Source organism: Crassostrea angulata, chromosome 8, assembly GCF_025612915.1.
Source record: "Crassostrea angulata isolate pt1a10 chromosome 8, ASM2561291v2, whole genome shotgun sequence".
NCBI classification, from domain to species: Eukaryota; Metazoa; Mollusca; class Bivalvia; order Ostreida; family Ostreidae; genus Magallana; species Magallana angulata.
In genome coordinates this window covers 32,442,232-32,458,153 of record NC_069118.1, presented here as the reverse complement: position 1 = coordinate 32,458,153, position 15,922 = coordinate 32,442,232, and the positions used below count along the sequence as shown (strand labels likewise).

At 33.0% G+C, this 15,922-nt stretch overlaps 1 long non-coding RNA gene and 1 pseudogene across 2 annotated transcripts; one reads left to right on the top strand and one right to left on the bottom strand.

Moving 5' to 3' along the window:
• Positions 1-1,502: 1,502 nt before the first annotated feature.
• LOC128158760 (uncharacterized) lies at positions 1,503-3,989 on the bottom strand (annotated as a pseudogene).
• Positions 3,990-9,523: 5,534 nt separating this feature from the next.
• Positions 9,524-15,765, top strand: LOC128158792 (uncharacterized). Of its 2 annotated transcripts, XR_008240042.1 has the most exons (6): positions 9,524-9,637; positions 10,840-10,905; positions 14,338-14,481; positions 14,812-14,918; positions 15,242-15,332; positions 15,634-15,765. It is a non-coding gene; the product is annotated as an uncharacterized LOC128158792 (long non-coding RNA). The 2 variants fall into 2 exon arrangements; XR_008240041.1 differs by lacking the exon at positions 14,338-14,481.
• The last annotated feature ends 157 nt before the right edge of the window (positions 15,766-15,922 follow it).

The following is a 15,922-nucleotide window of genomic DNA, read 5'->3' as shown; positions in this document are numbered from 1 at the left end:
GTTGTTGTTTATTTTCTTAAAAGACTTCGTTTTCAACGAGTATTCTAATTTGGACTGTGAATCTTACCATTAAAGGGTGGATTGGGGTTTAGCTGACATTAACTTAAATTTCAAATGAGAATTTCTGATCACATATCATCCGTCCATCCATACATAAACTTTTCACATTTTCGACGTCTTCTTTAGAACCACTGGGCCAATTTTAACTAAATTTAGTACAAAGCATCTTTATGGGAAGGGAATTCTAAATTTTTGAAATAAAGCACGGAACGATTTTTAAAAGGGAGATAATTACAAAACAGTGAAATAAGGAGTGTGTCTTAAACATGTTTAAATTTGTTCTCAATAACTTCAATGCTCAATAACTTTGACTCTGGACCAATACTGTAGCCTGAAGAGGGTTCAAAATTCAATATGGAAAAACATAAGGAAGGTGTTCAAAATTCTTCTCAAGAACTACAATTTGTAAGATCACTATGCATGCTTCCTAAAATAGTGTAGATTCTAGATTGTTAAAATTGTGACCCCCGGACCAATACTGCCCCCCCCCCAGGGATTCAAAGTTTAAAATAGAAATATAAAGGGAAAATCTTGTTCTCAAAAAATACAATGCTACGTTTTGTTATTTTACAAGAATAAACATCTTCATATCCTCATATTAAAGTCACGGTGACCTTCTCTCACTTTTTATAATCATTTATAGTTCAGTTTACAAATTTGTTATCTTTAATATGTTGAGGCCTATGATAAGATTGCTCAGTTGATTCATCTTAGATCTTAAGATATGATGTTAAAAAAAAGCTTCTTTTTAAGTTTTGTTTAAAATGTTTTCAAATCTAGCAATATAAGAGAGTCTAACAATATTACTCATATTTAAACATTTCGGAATAGGATGAAACAAGAAATATTGTTCAAGTGAGAGATGTAGCTTATGGGCCTCTTTTTTTTTGGGGGGGGGGGGGGTCAAAAGTAAACTTTCAGAGAGACAGTAAAATTAGAAAGCAGAATTTATAATATGATTGATCGGAACATTTCTAATGATTTTATTATGATACCCACTTTTTTAAAACTGATTTAAAAAAAATAATTTCATTATCATAATGATACCTACTGCAATATTAAATAAAAACACAATCATATACTAGTATATACATACAAGAGTTGAAGTACAGCAAAGAATTTTCCTTTGACCAGTTGACACAATAAAACAGGTGCCCCAAGTTACATAACCTCTGCTAGAAACATACAAAGCAATGTTTTTCTTGTACATTAAACAGTTATATATGTTTCAGGAATGTTCTATTAATACTTATAAATGGTCCATGTCAATTTAAGTCCTTAAAATATTTTTTATTTATAATTTATAAATAATTAATATATTATGATAATATATATTTTTACATATATACATGTATGTACATGTAATACCAGCATATTGTTTGTATAGGACTAAGCAACATGCGAAATCTACTTCTATCTTGGTAATTGACATGACACTGATGATTATGACACCTGTCAATTTATTTGATAAGGTACAACAGCTGTATATAACATGCAAACAATGCTCAAATGCTACTTACTTTAAATAATGGAATTGGATTACAGATGTTTTTTTTTTTATTGAAAATAGAATTAATAATATTATAATAATGAAAGAATAGAATTTATGAATCAATCAGTATAAGGAAAGCAAAGTTTAAATCTATTTCAAAGAAAATACCAACAATGAAATTCAATATACACGTCCGAAAAAGACCACTTTTGTTTGATTTTCATCACATTTTTCATAATTAATGACGTCTACTTTAGATATTTGATTTTCTTTACATTGCCTTTGTAGAACTCACACACAAACAGATTGTTATTATTGTCCACACATAAACCATTAGGATTCTTTAGATCACAGTTATCAATGTAACGGAGAAACTGTCCATTCTGATCCAGAATGTGGATACAATGGTTGTCACTGTCTGCGGTCAGGATGCGACTCTGACTGTCTGTTGTGATACCATAGGGTTTAAATGGTTGGTTCTTGGTAACTGAGGGATGACCGGTGTATCTCCATCTGAGTTTCCCGTCCTGATTAACCACCACTACTGCACCAGCCTTACTGTCAGCTACACAGATGTCATGGTTTCTGTTCTCTGTGATGTATTTAGTATAACCATTCCCTGAGTACAGAGGTTTACCTTCTTCATCAAATTGAATGGTTTGTTTCTCTGTAGATCCCGAGTAACGGACAACTTTGGATTGAGTTTTATCATCACTGAACATGGTAACCAGGAGATCACCAGTAGAGGTGACACACAGTTGACCAGGCGTCCACTCAGGTAATCTTATCAACTCTTCTGTCCATTCTTTACTATGTTCACTGTCCCATCCCTCCCATCAGAGTACAGTAGTTCCCCATCACTGTTTACAGCTACATCATTAGGCTTTTTCTCTGATTTTATTTTAAATGTCCGTACGAGTGAACCTTTAATATTGAAGCATTTGATATCATTGGTCATTCCACTCGTCCAAATCCTGTCCTCATTCAGACAGGTAACACTGCATAGTTTTTCATGCCCAGTCTGTATTGTGACAACAAGCTCTGGTTCATCCAGTAGTTCTCTGACTGAAGTTTTGGGTTGGTTTAGTGACAAAACATTTTCTTCTGTAGCAGTGGATAATGGGGTGATCTGTTCAAACAAACTATACAGCTTCTCACGGTCTATTGGTTTTGGAATGAATGTTGGCAGTGATACCTGAACCTTGGGTGGAAACTTGCTGAACTCTCTGATCTTAGAGCTGTATTCAATGGTTGAAGATACTTCAGTGGATTTTTCGATTTTTCTTATGGTCTGTAATGTTTCTTTTATGAGGGACTGTATCTGTTTGATTTCATTCAAGTGTTTCTGTAAAATGTCTCTGTGTTTCTCTTTTATCTCGCTGAGTTCAGTTTTCATTTTGTTGATGACGATGTCGATTTCTCTGTGCCATTGCTCTCCTTGTTTGGACATTGCTGATGTAAGTTTTTCATATCCTCCATCCAGGTTGGCAAGCTGATTTTCCAAGTCTCGTGCAATTTCTTCATACTTAGGGGAAATATGATTCTTCAAGTCTTTTGTTTCTTTTTTAAGAACTTCTTTCTTTGCATTGTAAACTTCTGTAACTTCTACAAAGTTATGTCCCTTGTGCTGTTTAGATGCAGTACAAGAAGAACAAACAAAAATGTTTCCGCAATCCTCACACTGAAAATCACAATTCTTGTGTGGATGTATTTCACATGTTGGATAAATGAGGGTTGATCTTCGTTCCTTAAAAGGGACTATTTTATGTTTGTCGTATCCATCTGAGATGTGTTTGCCTATACATGGCGTGCAGAGGTTGAAATGACAAAAGTCACAGTAGCTGTGTACGTTGGCGGTCTCACAAAGGCCACATCGGGGTATATCCTGCCCGGCACTGGAATGAGGATCCATGGTTCACAGTTCAATCTCTAAAAAGATAAATACATATATTTTTTATGTTTAGTTATAAAAAGAAAAGGGTTATTATGTTTTCTTAATTCTCAGAGTCACAATGATGAACTGATTTTGTATGTAACATTATTTCAATGTATGTAGATTTCTCTATAAAATTCTGATAAATGACTAAAATAACCCCCACCCCCTCTGAATATTTTTTCAGCTGGAAATTATTCGACAGTTTTCAAAACTTTATAAATCATTTAAAAATTACTCAAACTGATATTTATGCGTTTGATTATCTATACCTATTTTAGGGAGTTGAATATACAGAACATTTAGATTCAAAACGAAAGTAGCTTTATAATTTTAATATTTCTAACGTTATTCATAATTTCAGATCTAATTAGAATAAAATGTTTTAATCACCATGGCTTGCAATCTAATTGTTGTCAAGTGATAAGAAATCAAACCCTGTTTACCAAAAATCACATATTCTTTAACTGTCTGATAACATGGCTTGTCTTGCTCTGAACGTAAGGATCCACCTGATTAGAATTTTAGAAAAAGAATACAAGAGTTACTCCCCGTTCATCGCTTTCGATGTTGCCTGGCTGAAGTCTGCATATTTTTTCCTTGAGTAAAGTTTAATTTTAGAAGAAGAAAAAAAATGTTGACAAGCAAAAAAAAAAGGGGTGGGGGAGGTTACTTTGCAAAATCCTGAAAATCGTATATTTCTAGGGGTAATGTCTGTTTTGATGTGTTTTGATTTGTTTTGATTTGTTTTAGACTGTTTCTTTGATAGTTTATTTAACCAATAAAATGCTTTCTTTGGTTATCCATTCGGGATATGAAAGTAGCGACATTACAGGAAAAATACATAACCCGCATTAAAAAAATCTTTGATGATTCTGTTCCAGTAAAAAAGATACATCTCTAATTATAGACGCATGTGAGACATTTAAAGTTTTGAAATGATTTTGGTTTTAACGTGTGAAAAGTAATTAAATCGGTCTTATGGCATCTCACATTTTATTTATAATGGTTGTGAAAAGAAGCGAGAGGGCAATGCATTGCTGTCAAAATTAAAGGAAACGCCCCCTCCTTCATTCTCCCATCCCTTAGCCCCCCCCCCCCACACACACACACACACGCACCACCGCCGCTACCACCATTACTACATTTTGCAGACTGACTTTTTGCATTTATATTTGAAATGATATACATATATATGCAATTGTATCATAATATTGACCGAACTCGAATCTATTTTGTCTATTTTCTTATCTATCCGAATACGGCAGCGTTTAGCGAGAATTCACGCAGTGTATAGCCTAATATTTCAATAACAGTTAAAATACGCGACGTCCACCTATTCTAGAATTAATTGTTTCACATACCTTTTCAAGGACCGCTACTCTGTAAGACAGTCGATGCAAAAAAGAAACACGATTTTCTCATGAAGGAAAATAATCTTAATTAGCAGCAAAATCAGTCTTTCTTTCTTTTCTTTTTTTGCATCAAACTGAATTAAATTTTATTTAAAATTGAAATTGCGTATTTCATTTGTATATATTTAAGTATTGAATCCTTATTTTTTGAAAGATATAGTCTCATAACTGCAATGATGTGTGCATACAAATTGAATAACGCGCGTTAATAACTACATACATAAAATATCACTAGAAACTCTTCTAACTGAATAGCCTATATAGGCTATATATCTTCGATTTCTCTCTATTACGTAAAATTATCATTGATGACGTCACAAGCATGTTTAATAGAGAAGATCATGTCGGGAGACAAATCATCGGAATGCAGTGTAAACAATGCCGAAATAAGACTTATTCAATACAGATACATAAGATTTAGATGAGTGTCAGTTAGGATATTATCAGGATAATACAGGCATGGATATTTTGTTTATTCAGCGAGTTTTATAAGGTAAGCAGATCGACATTTATATGGCTTGACCAGCCTTTCCTCTGCCAGCGTGTACAAAAAACGCAAAAGTGTAACACTACCCCGGATATTATGAAAGATGACTTTGGTAAATATCAACGGTATATGGCCTAAACTACTTAAAAAGTGCTGCTAGAATCCTGTGCTTGTTTTAAACGAAAAATACGTAGTATTTTCAATGAAATTATAGAAGTTGAGAGGTTTTCCGATAAATATTTACAATATTTATTTTATGCGATTAACAATAGGATTCTAGCGGTAATACTAATAAACATGAACTAATTGCCGATCGAATTATTGTAGCAAACATACAAATGAACTTCGGGGTAGTGTTACACTTTTTGATGTTTTGTTAGGTAAAAAAGTGATCTATTTTTAACTGTCACGTGATACCATGGTACGGCAGCTTCAAAGATGGAGTCGATTCCGAAGTAGAAAAATAAAATCTTGGTGAACACATTCACTTGGTATTGTAACGTGCCCGAGGATCAAGTACACGGTTTAAAAGTTATAGAAATTTAATTGTGATTAAACAGCAATATAATTATAAATATGAACTGGCATATCTCTTGGAACTCTTGGTTGGTAAATGATTAAAGCAGCAAATAAATATAACAGGGGTGTATTTAAAAAAAGGGGGGTGGGTGGGGGATGTCGACTGGCACCCAACGTACGTATATAGATTTAGTAATTAATATTCCGTAAATGTTTGGTGTGTATAACTGGTTCCCAAACTTACATTTTGTTCAGTTCTGCTGGTTACTGCTTACTCTGTAGCCTACCGCTCGTTCTCTCTCTCTCTCTGTTAGATCCGCCTGCTATATATATACTCTTCCTTGTCACCAATGTGAATAGTGACGTAGTACCCAAAACTACGTCACTGACTTTGATGATTTTTACCAAACTCCCATAACCGGAAGTTCAGAGTTACCAATGTTTATGCGGTGCATGGAAAACTATTTTACGAGAAATTACGTTTGGTATGGGATGCCATCGATAATAAAACAACATGGGGAAATATATGAATAACTAAGTTATGGTTAGCAGGTATGATTTGTTTACCAAGTCGAAATAAGCGCTATTTAATGACATTTCTTATTCACCACATCACCAATCTGTAGCAATCGCCAACACGTGCACCAACAATGTCGCCAATTCAAATCACCAACAATCACCAACACGTTGTTGTAAATGATGTACCGTTTAATTAATGAATACATGTATTCAACTACAAATCATCTGCAACACAGCATTCAAAAATTGCGCTTAGTATTTCGGTAACACAAGGGGAGTAAGGGAAAAAGAACGATAACTCTAAACCCATGTAGCCTATTACAGTATTAATATTCAGCACTGTTTTCATCAAAATAAACAGTTTTTAAATTGATCATAATTTTGACGGTCATTAAACTCGGAGTTGCCTTAACCTATCCGCGTAATTTTGACTCCAGGAGATATATGACAACATTGTTACACTATATATGTTTTTTAAATCATGAAATCATGAATTTAGTAAAAAGTCAAAATATTCAAATAATCTTTATTGTTTTAATAAATGCTTGTAACAAAGGGTTGACAGCAGCACTTTACAAAATAATTGAAACAATTGAGTTCATGCCCGGATCCAGAAGAAAAGCCTCAGTCGCCATTCGGAAAAAAATCAACACCTTGGACAACCCCCTCCCCGAAAATTTTCTGGATCCGCGCATGGTCAGATGTCAGGCACGTATAGTATCGGAGGTTACTAAAGGGGGCGGGGCAGGGGGAGAATGTTCCACCTCCACGATTGAAAGTTATAGTAAACTGAACAAAATTATATCTCTAAAATTGAAGTTTAAGGTAGTTGTCGCTCATCGCTACCCCCTCCTCTTCCACGGATTAAGATTTTGGAAAAAAGATTTTTGGGTGTTTTTTTTTTCTTGTAAAGATTCCGGATAATCATGTCCCCTTCCCCGCTATCCACTTTAAAAGCAATGTTACGCACATGTCATGATGTGTTCTTTTATATTCCGTAGAATCTCCACATACTATATTCCCTATACAAGCATTTCACATATATTTTTGGAAAGAGCTAGACTAGCTTGTCTTCACGAATAACAATAATTAATTTAGAGTGGAATAGAAGTCTTAAATCAGCTGACAAGGACATCAGTTGATTTTGATTGACACCTGTTCCCTCCACATCTTGCTCTGTACTTTTTTTACCGTGTCTGTTCCATTCCTTGAAACAACAAAGATCCTCTTGTACATGACGTGCATAGACACTGTGCACAATGTTCATCTGTCTGGGATCTGAACATTTATACACAGTACAGTTTACATACTGTACACTATCAAAACCTAAATATACGATACAAAAGGAATTATATTTTTGTTTTCATTTATCAAATGTAAAATATTGTTGACGGATTATAATGTTTGTGTTATTTCTAAAAACGAATATCAAGGGGAAAATTAAAGAGTGGGAATTACTGGAAGAAATAAAAATATTTCCGATGAGGAATTTAATCCCGAAACCGAGCCCCGTGTGTTGCGGAGTTCCTTGCCTCTATTACCTACATGTAGTTCCGGTAGTTTTCCAAGCTTTACGTTTCTATGGGATGGATTACACAATTGTTTGAAATAGTGTCGTTTCTGAAGAAATGATAAAACATAAACTTTATTTACAATGATTTTATGTTCAACAATTTGCATGGCGTTTGCCCCCACCCCCCTCCCCGGCCGGTGTAATGAAGAATAATGTCCCCCGTAGAATAATGACCGGGGGTCATTTTTTGACGTAGAGTAATGACCCCCCCCCCCCCCCTTGCTGAGGAATAATTGTATTTTTCTGAAGAAAAATGACCCCAGGGGTTATTTTTCTTCATGTTAAAGGGACTTGGACACGATTTGTGATCAAAAATTTTATTTTTATTTTTTATGTATAAAATGGTTTAATGGTGCATTTTAAATTATTGTCCAACATATTGAATGTTAAAGTCAAGTTACGAGCGAGATACAGAGTTAAGAATTGGTTGTTATGTAAACAAAGCTCGAGTCTTATAGTTGTTTACAAAAAATGTAATGTAGAGAATTACCATTTCTTAGACAAAATGACATGTAAAAACAATTTAAACTAATTCTGTATCTTCATAAATACTATTATCAACAAAAAAAGATACATTTGATTGAAACTTACACCAATAAAACATATATGTAAAAATGACAATATTCGAGCTTTGTTTACAAAACAAAGAATTACGAACTCTGTACCTTGCTTATAACTTGATATTTGAATTTCAAATTTTGACAAAGCATTATAAACTTCTATTTTTATCAGCATAAACATTTAAAATGGAAAAATAGAATTTGAAAATTTTAGGTCAAATCGTGTCCAAGTCCCTTTAAACACGAAGAATAATGACTCCCGTAAAAAATGACCCCCGCTGTAAGCAAGAATAGAAATTGGTTACCCCGTATCCAAGATACGACTTTGAAATTATTTGAATTTTCACTCTGTTCAACTGATTTTAAAGTTATAAACACCGAAATTGTAAATAAATCACTGTATACTGGCACTGTACCAGTTATCGGGTATAATTTTACGTTTTCTTTTCGTGTTTCCTTATTTCTTGACATATTTGAATAAAACTTGACATACTTTAGATGGTAAACTCCTTATTTATCAATCTGTTAGATTACGATTTACTGTACCCGTTATCGGCTTCGTGATAATAACAGTAAAATCCTTGTACATGTTGGTTTTATATTCTGCAAAGTATGTCCCTTGCGGGGTCAGCCTATATGTCGTGGGGGTTATGATAAACGTGCATTTTTCTTTTGTAAATCTTCTCATTTATGTGAAAAAACTAAATTTCCAACAAGTTCAACAAGTTTAATCATTTTAATGAAAATGTCCATCACAACACCCCCCCCTTCCGGGATTTAAAAAAAAAATTTAAATTAAAGAAATAGTGATTTAAACTTGAATGTAAATTATTTTGAGTTTTTACATTAAACAATGAAAATACATGTGTGTTTCTAATTATACATGTATATGAATTTAGAAGACATTTTTATAAATTTTGAGACCAAATTTCACTTCGGGTTTTTACTGCGATCATTTCAATCGAGCAAAAGTGAAAGTAGAGAAGTAGACAGTTTCCGGTGAGGAAAAATACTTCATTCTAGCAGTTTCCAGCTATCTAAGATTAGTTTGCATCGTAAGGGAATTATATAAGTGTCCGGTAGGTTCCACTTCTATATTTATGATGACAGATTTGCATTAAATTTGAGTAAATTAATTTGTCATGCATGTGACATGACTATATACCGAAGATGTAGGTATGCACTCTTTAACATGTAGAAGCCTACCATGTTGGTTAGTACTTAATCCACAAAACCTATCTTTGTTTATCATAATCAAAATTGAATGAAATTATCAGTAATCATTTTAAGTAGATATTTACTAAAGTATAATATTTATTTATTAATACTATTATTACTTATTAGGTTAGTTACTGACTCACTAGGGAAATATATTGGGTTGATCAATCTCATAGATGGCGAGGCGAAGCCGAGCCTTCTATGAGATTGATCAACCCAATATATTTCCGTAGTGAGTCAGTAACTAACCTAATAAGTGTTTTGTTTTCTCGAGGACTTTCAAGCGACATATTTATTCACAAATAGCGATGATCTACGCAAAGCCATGTACAAGATGCCTTACATCTCGTCCAATTTAACTCATTTAAACTCTTCAAAATTTTCAATCTCACCTTACAAATACTCTTTCAAAATCTTTGCTTCACCCATGTTTACTTACAATGTTTTGTTGCTATTCAATTTTAAATGTTTTCTCCCTTTCCTCTGCAGAGATTTGAGCAAATTTCGATGCTGCCATTTTGTTCTGCTCCAGACAAAACAATGTGACGTCAATATTCTAAGGGCAACTATTCTAATTTTAAAGAATTTCAAAGGGCAACTACTCCAAATTCTTTAAGAACTTACGGCATGCAGTTTATGTATAAAATACTATGAAATGTCGAAATGAATAAGCGAAGCGTCGACTAATGAGGGCCATATTGCCTAATATTATTTCTCACAGAACAAATATAGAGATATATGAGGCAATCACGTGCTATGTTTAAACCATTGAAAATGTGACATTTCAGTCCAAGGGAAAACATTGAAAAAATAGATCTGACAATATGTTGGGATGGGGGTTGATATAGAACGTTGGTTGGGGGTGGGGGGTGGGGGTGTTTGTCTTTAGGCTGTACAGATGTGTTGTGCATTAAGATGTAGTTATTGCTCTCTCTCTCTCTCTCTCTCTCTCTCTCTCTCTCTCTCTCAGTTTTAAACATATGGCTGCTTTTGACATGGAATTGCAAATGTTGGGGATAGTGTTTGATACATGTAGAATTAAATTCAAAGCATTTCATTTTAGATAACATGTAAATTGAAATGGAACTAATCTTCAAAGAATAAAACACAACAATGAGCCACACTTGATGTAAGTAAAATTCATTTTCGTAACTACATTGTCCAAGTTTAAAGGAAGGAACCTGTAAAAACTTATACCCTAGCCAGTATTTTACATGCAGATAATTTAGAGTATTAGATACTGAGTAACTTTATATTGATTTTACATATTTCACAGACTTAGTGGGTATTTTTTGTTCTTCTGGATTTTGAACTCTCTTCCGCATGATATGTCTTTTGATAAATTTTGTTAAATTTGTTACCATGGTAACAATATACAAGAGTAAAAAGAAAAACTCCTTATAAGCAAGTTTCTTTTCCCTATGACATATTTAATGAGTTAAGTCATTGCAATTGTGTATTTGTTCCGAAATTAGGCTTAAATAAAAGTTCAGCAAATATTACACTTATGTGAGTAAAAACAACTCATCACTATGATGTCATATAGGTGAGGTAATCTCAAGCTAGCATCAAAATGGAGCAAAAACTGAATTGAGGGCCTCACATTATAGAGTCATATATAACTTTATTTTTTATGAACCAATACCTACATGTAATACCTTAATGGATAGGGAAATTCCTATACTTTTCTATTTTACCTTTTTTGTGGTATTTAAAAACAATTCTTTTTTTGTAATTAAAGAAAAACTTGTGATTTTTATGACAACATTTTTATAAAATCAGACATAATTGAGCTTTTTCATAAGAATATGAACAAAATAAATTTGGTAAAATATTGAATGTTTATGTTTTACATGTATTTTAATCCTTGAGATTAAAGTTTCCTCAATTTATGCTATTTGAAGAGCATCGATTGCCGATGAGCTATATGTTGTTTAGGTAAATTATAACTGGACTGTTTCTTCAGATTTCATGCATGTGTATCAATGCTGCAAAATCCATAATTATGTATTGAATTTTTCCAAATTTGGAATCATGGTTCTGTAGAGTGTCTAGAGTGAAAAATATATATCAGCTAAGAATTCTAAATAAGCACAATGACTATTTTATATGAATTATAATTTCTGTTACTTTCTGTAAACTGCAGTAAAAATTACAATATTGTAAAAACTATCTCATAAATAATAACAAAATATACTGAAAAACTTTAATCTATAAGGGGGTCATTATTCTACAGGGGTCACTTTTCTTCATGTAGCTAGAGACTGCTCATTTTTATGAAAATGACACTTATGCTTCAGGCAAAAGAGTCATTTTTCTACGTAGAATAATGACCGGGGGTAATTTTTCTGCGTAGAATAATGACCGTGGGGTCATTATTCTACATTACACCGGAAAATCTGCATTATGCAGGCATTTAATTTTACTGTAATCTTGATTTCTTTGGTGCAATATGATAATTATTTATTGAATATTGAAATGACATCTCTCTCTCTCTCTCTCTCTCATTTAATTGCCAATATAAAATCGTAATCCTAGTATATCCCCTCCAGTTCCTCATCTTTCCAATACACAATATCCTCACCCTTTGTATGTGTATATACATGTACTGTGGAATCATTAATATTCGTGGTGGCTCAATTTTCGTGTTATTCGTGGGTATTCCTCTCCCACGAAATTAAATCCTCAACGAAAACAAATTTAGAAAGAGTTGTCTTTGTTACTGAAACAGTAACCGACGCATCCACGAGATTACATCCCCTTGAATGAGCAAAAAAATCACAATCCACGAAAATTGGCCCCCACGAATTTAAATGATTCCACAGTATATATATTCAAAGAGAAACTTTGATATATAAAGAAAACTTTTAATATTAATTGAAAAAAAATGATCCTTCGAAACATGGTATAACAGACAGAGGTAAATATCACTACCTGTCATCAAGACAGGTGACACGACGCTGCTCACATTACTTGCTCCTGTACAGGGACTTGCTCGATTCGCAATAATTGATGGACAGACATCTCACACTTTTTCAACATTTATCTTTGTTGCGAACTCAGCGGCCTTACAGACAAAATAAACTATTCTTAACCATACACTGGACGAGAAAACGAGTGTTACATTGGACTACGGTGATGCATGGGCCTTTCAACTCCTTAATTTTAAGTTACCGGTAGTAAAAGATCAACAACCTACTACCGCACCATGTCTCTAATTTCTTCCATTAATGAGGCGTGTCATTAACTTTAACTTCTTTGTATTAATTAACTTATATATTTATTTATTTATTTATTTATTTATTCATTTGTTTGTTTATTTATTGACTTTATTTCTTGACATTGACTTATTGTATGTAATTATATATTTGTATATATATATAATTATATATTATAGTTTATTAACTGCTCTATTTTACTTATTAATTAATTAATTTATTCATTTATTTATATATATATATTCATTCATCTTTTTTTCATTTATTGACTGTATATTTTTGACATTCACTTAATATATGTTATTATGTATCAGAACAGCTGATATTTTAATCAGATTGGCTTGCGAAGAGAAGTGGATGAAGGAAAATTGTTATGATGTGTTTTAAGTCATAAAGTGGAGTTTTTTTGGCGTTCTATCGATGTGTGTAGATTAGAAATCACCAACAATGAGCCTTTGTGGCTGGTACCTCTCCTGATCAAGGTTACTCTGTATTAACCAACTTTCACTGAAACCACTCGCATGAAATGAAAAAGGAGTGATTGATGAAATGTTTAGTAAATACATTTTTAATGCAATTATTACCAACCATTATGCTTGAAGAAAATTTGATGCATAAATCAGTAAATAATAATTGCTTGCCGGTGTTATTTTAAATTTTATGTCTTGATATTTTCTGAGTTTTAATTGTTTTCCTCTGTTACATAGGTTTTGTTTTTAAATTTGTTCATTTTGAATGTCATATATATGTATATACGTTGTAGACATGTGCACGCTCCCCTTTCATCCCATTTCCATGTTATGGTTTGACAATATGCACCTTCTCAATAGATTTATTATCTCTAATAATATTAAATTGCCAATATTAAAGTGAAGTATGAATTTAGCTATGATTCAGCACCCGCATTAGTTTTATTAGAACCTGACAATGCTAATTTATATGAAAATGCACGCCAATTCTTTAAAATTGAATAATATAACGGCAGTTTTTCAACCCCTCCCCCAAAAGGCAGGGTTTCCTAAACTTGTACATGTATATATTCTCGGGTGGTCATGATATAAACAAGTTTGCTATGTCTTGTGAATAGACATGTATATTTGCACAAACTAGAACCAAGAAAATCATTCAAAATTAACACGCCGTGAAATTGCATACAGTATAACTTTAAACATATTTTCTTAAATCAGAGGCCACCGCGAGCACCATGGTTTTAATAATCGCTCATAACTTTTTGATGTAGCTACAGAATTCAGTCAAACTTTCCACATGTGTTCCACAATAAATGTTTTTTTGTTTTCAAATTTTATTTTTGCGAGTGTAAAATAATAGATTACTTGTTGTAGGCTATGCCTGTCCACTTCCCAAAAGAGAATACTTGACATGTGGATTTCGTTTGATTCCAGTCATGGTTGTTAACAGAAGGATGCAACTGTCCTCATGCATCAACAGTTAACTTAAATTTAAATGGAATTAAAGGACAGAAATTGGTTTGTTTACTCCTATTAGCATTAACAGTTTTCAAAAATAGAGCAGTTGTTATTTATAGAAAATGGACAGTGAAATAGATTCATCCAATATTTTCTATAATAGCAAAAATACACGCGTTATGATTTTTTTTCTTAGCAGGGGGTATCAATTGTGAGCTTGCTCACAGTACCTCTAGTATTTATTTAAATGCTGTTTTAGAAACCATTTTCCGTAAAATTTCTTTGAATTTCTTAATTGTTTTTATTAAGATGTGAATTGAATATATATTTTACTTACTCAATTATTTTTAGCTTGAAATAATTTACTAGTCTTTATGATTTCATTTGTAGGTAGTTGTCCTGACTAACTCAAATTTGGAGGAGAAAATCCGAATTGGAGAGATCTGCCACAAGAACAACATTAAATTCATTTCTGTTGATTCCAGAGGACTGTTTGTGTAAGTTTTAATTTTGTTGGACTTAAGCTGATATTCGTTTATTGAATGAAATGGTTTGCCTTATTTATGAGGGTTAACCTTATTTTCTGCAAGCTTCCAAGCGAATTGTCAGGTTTTCCATAGTAAAAATTTCCATGATTTTAAAAAGGCATTCTGTATGTGATGAAAATTCAGGCAAATAATGAATACCATTGGTGTATGAAGCTCCTTGTTGGTTGTTCCTTATCAGTCATCGTGACTTGTCGCTATAGAAACTAGAACTGAGGCTCATTGACAATGTCTGATTATAGTAATGTTAATGTGGGGGTTTTGGTTTTTGGCAGGGAGCTGTTTTGCGACTTTGGAGATAATTTCGTGATGAATGATGTGGATGGGGAGGAGCCCATCTCAAACATGGTGGCATCCATCACTAAGGTAAAGCAGACCCAGACAGATTAAAAAAAAAAAACTGAATCCTGACTGGTGGTGCAGGGTTTAACATACTGTACAGTAAAAGACATTCTGGTCAGGGTGATTGTGAAACACTAAATAAGTTAAAAATGATTTAAGTTAAAATTGATTGTTCCTTATTCAAACTTGATTTTTTTTTCTCATGGTGTCGGGAGAGAAAGAAATAAAAAAAATTAAATTCACAGCCTCTATTATGTTAAGATGAAAAAAAAAATAAACAAAAGTGTTCAAATGATGCGGGCTAAACAATTTGATCTATTTTTAGGATAAAGAGGGCGTGGTCACTTGTTTGTACGAAGCCCGCCATGGATACGAAGACGGGGATCACGTCACTTTCGCTGAAGTACAAGGAATGACTGAGCTCAATGGGTGTAAACCAATCAAAATCAAAGTGCTAGATAATTCTCCCTCAGTCTATTTCCTTTGGAACATTTGAATCAATTTACTTTAGAATATATGGATTACCTACTTCACCTATATGTACACTTGTATGTTAAAAAGAACAGTTTTTGATTTACTTTTGGGCTGTACCAATTTGATATTTGGAGATACTG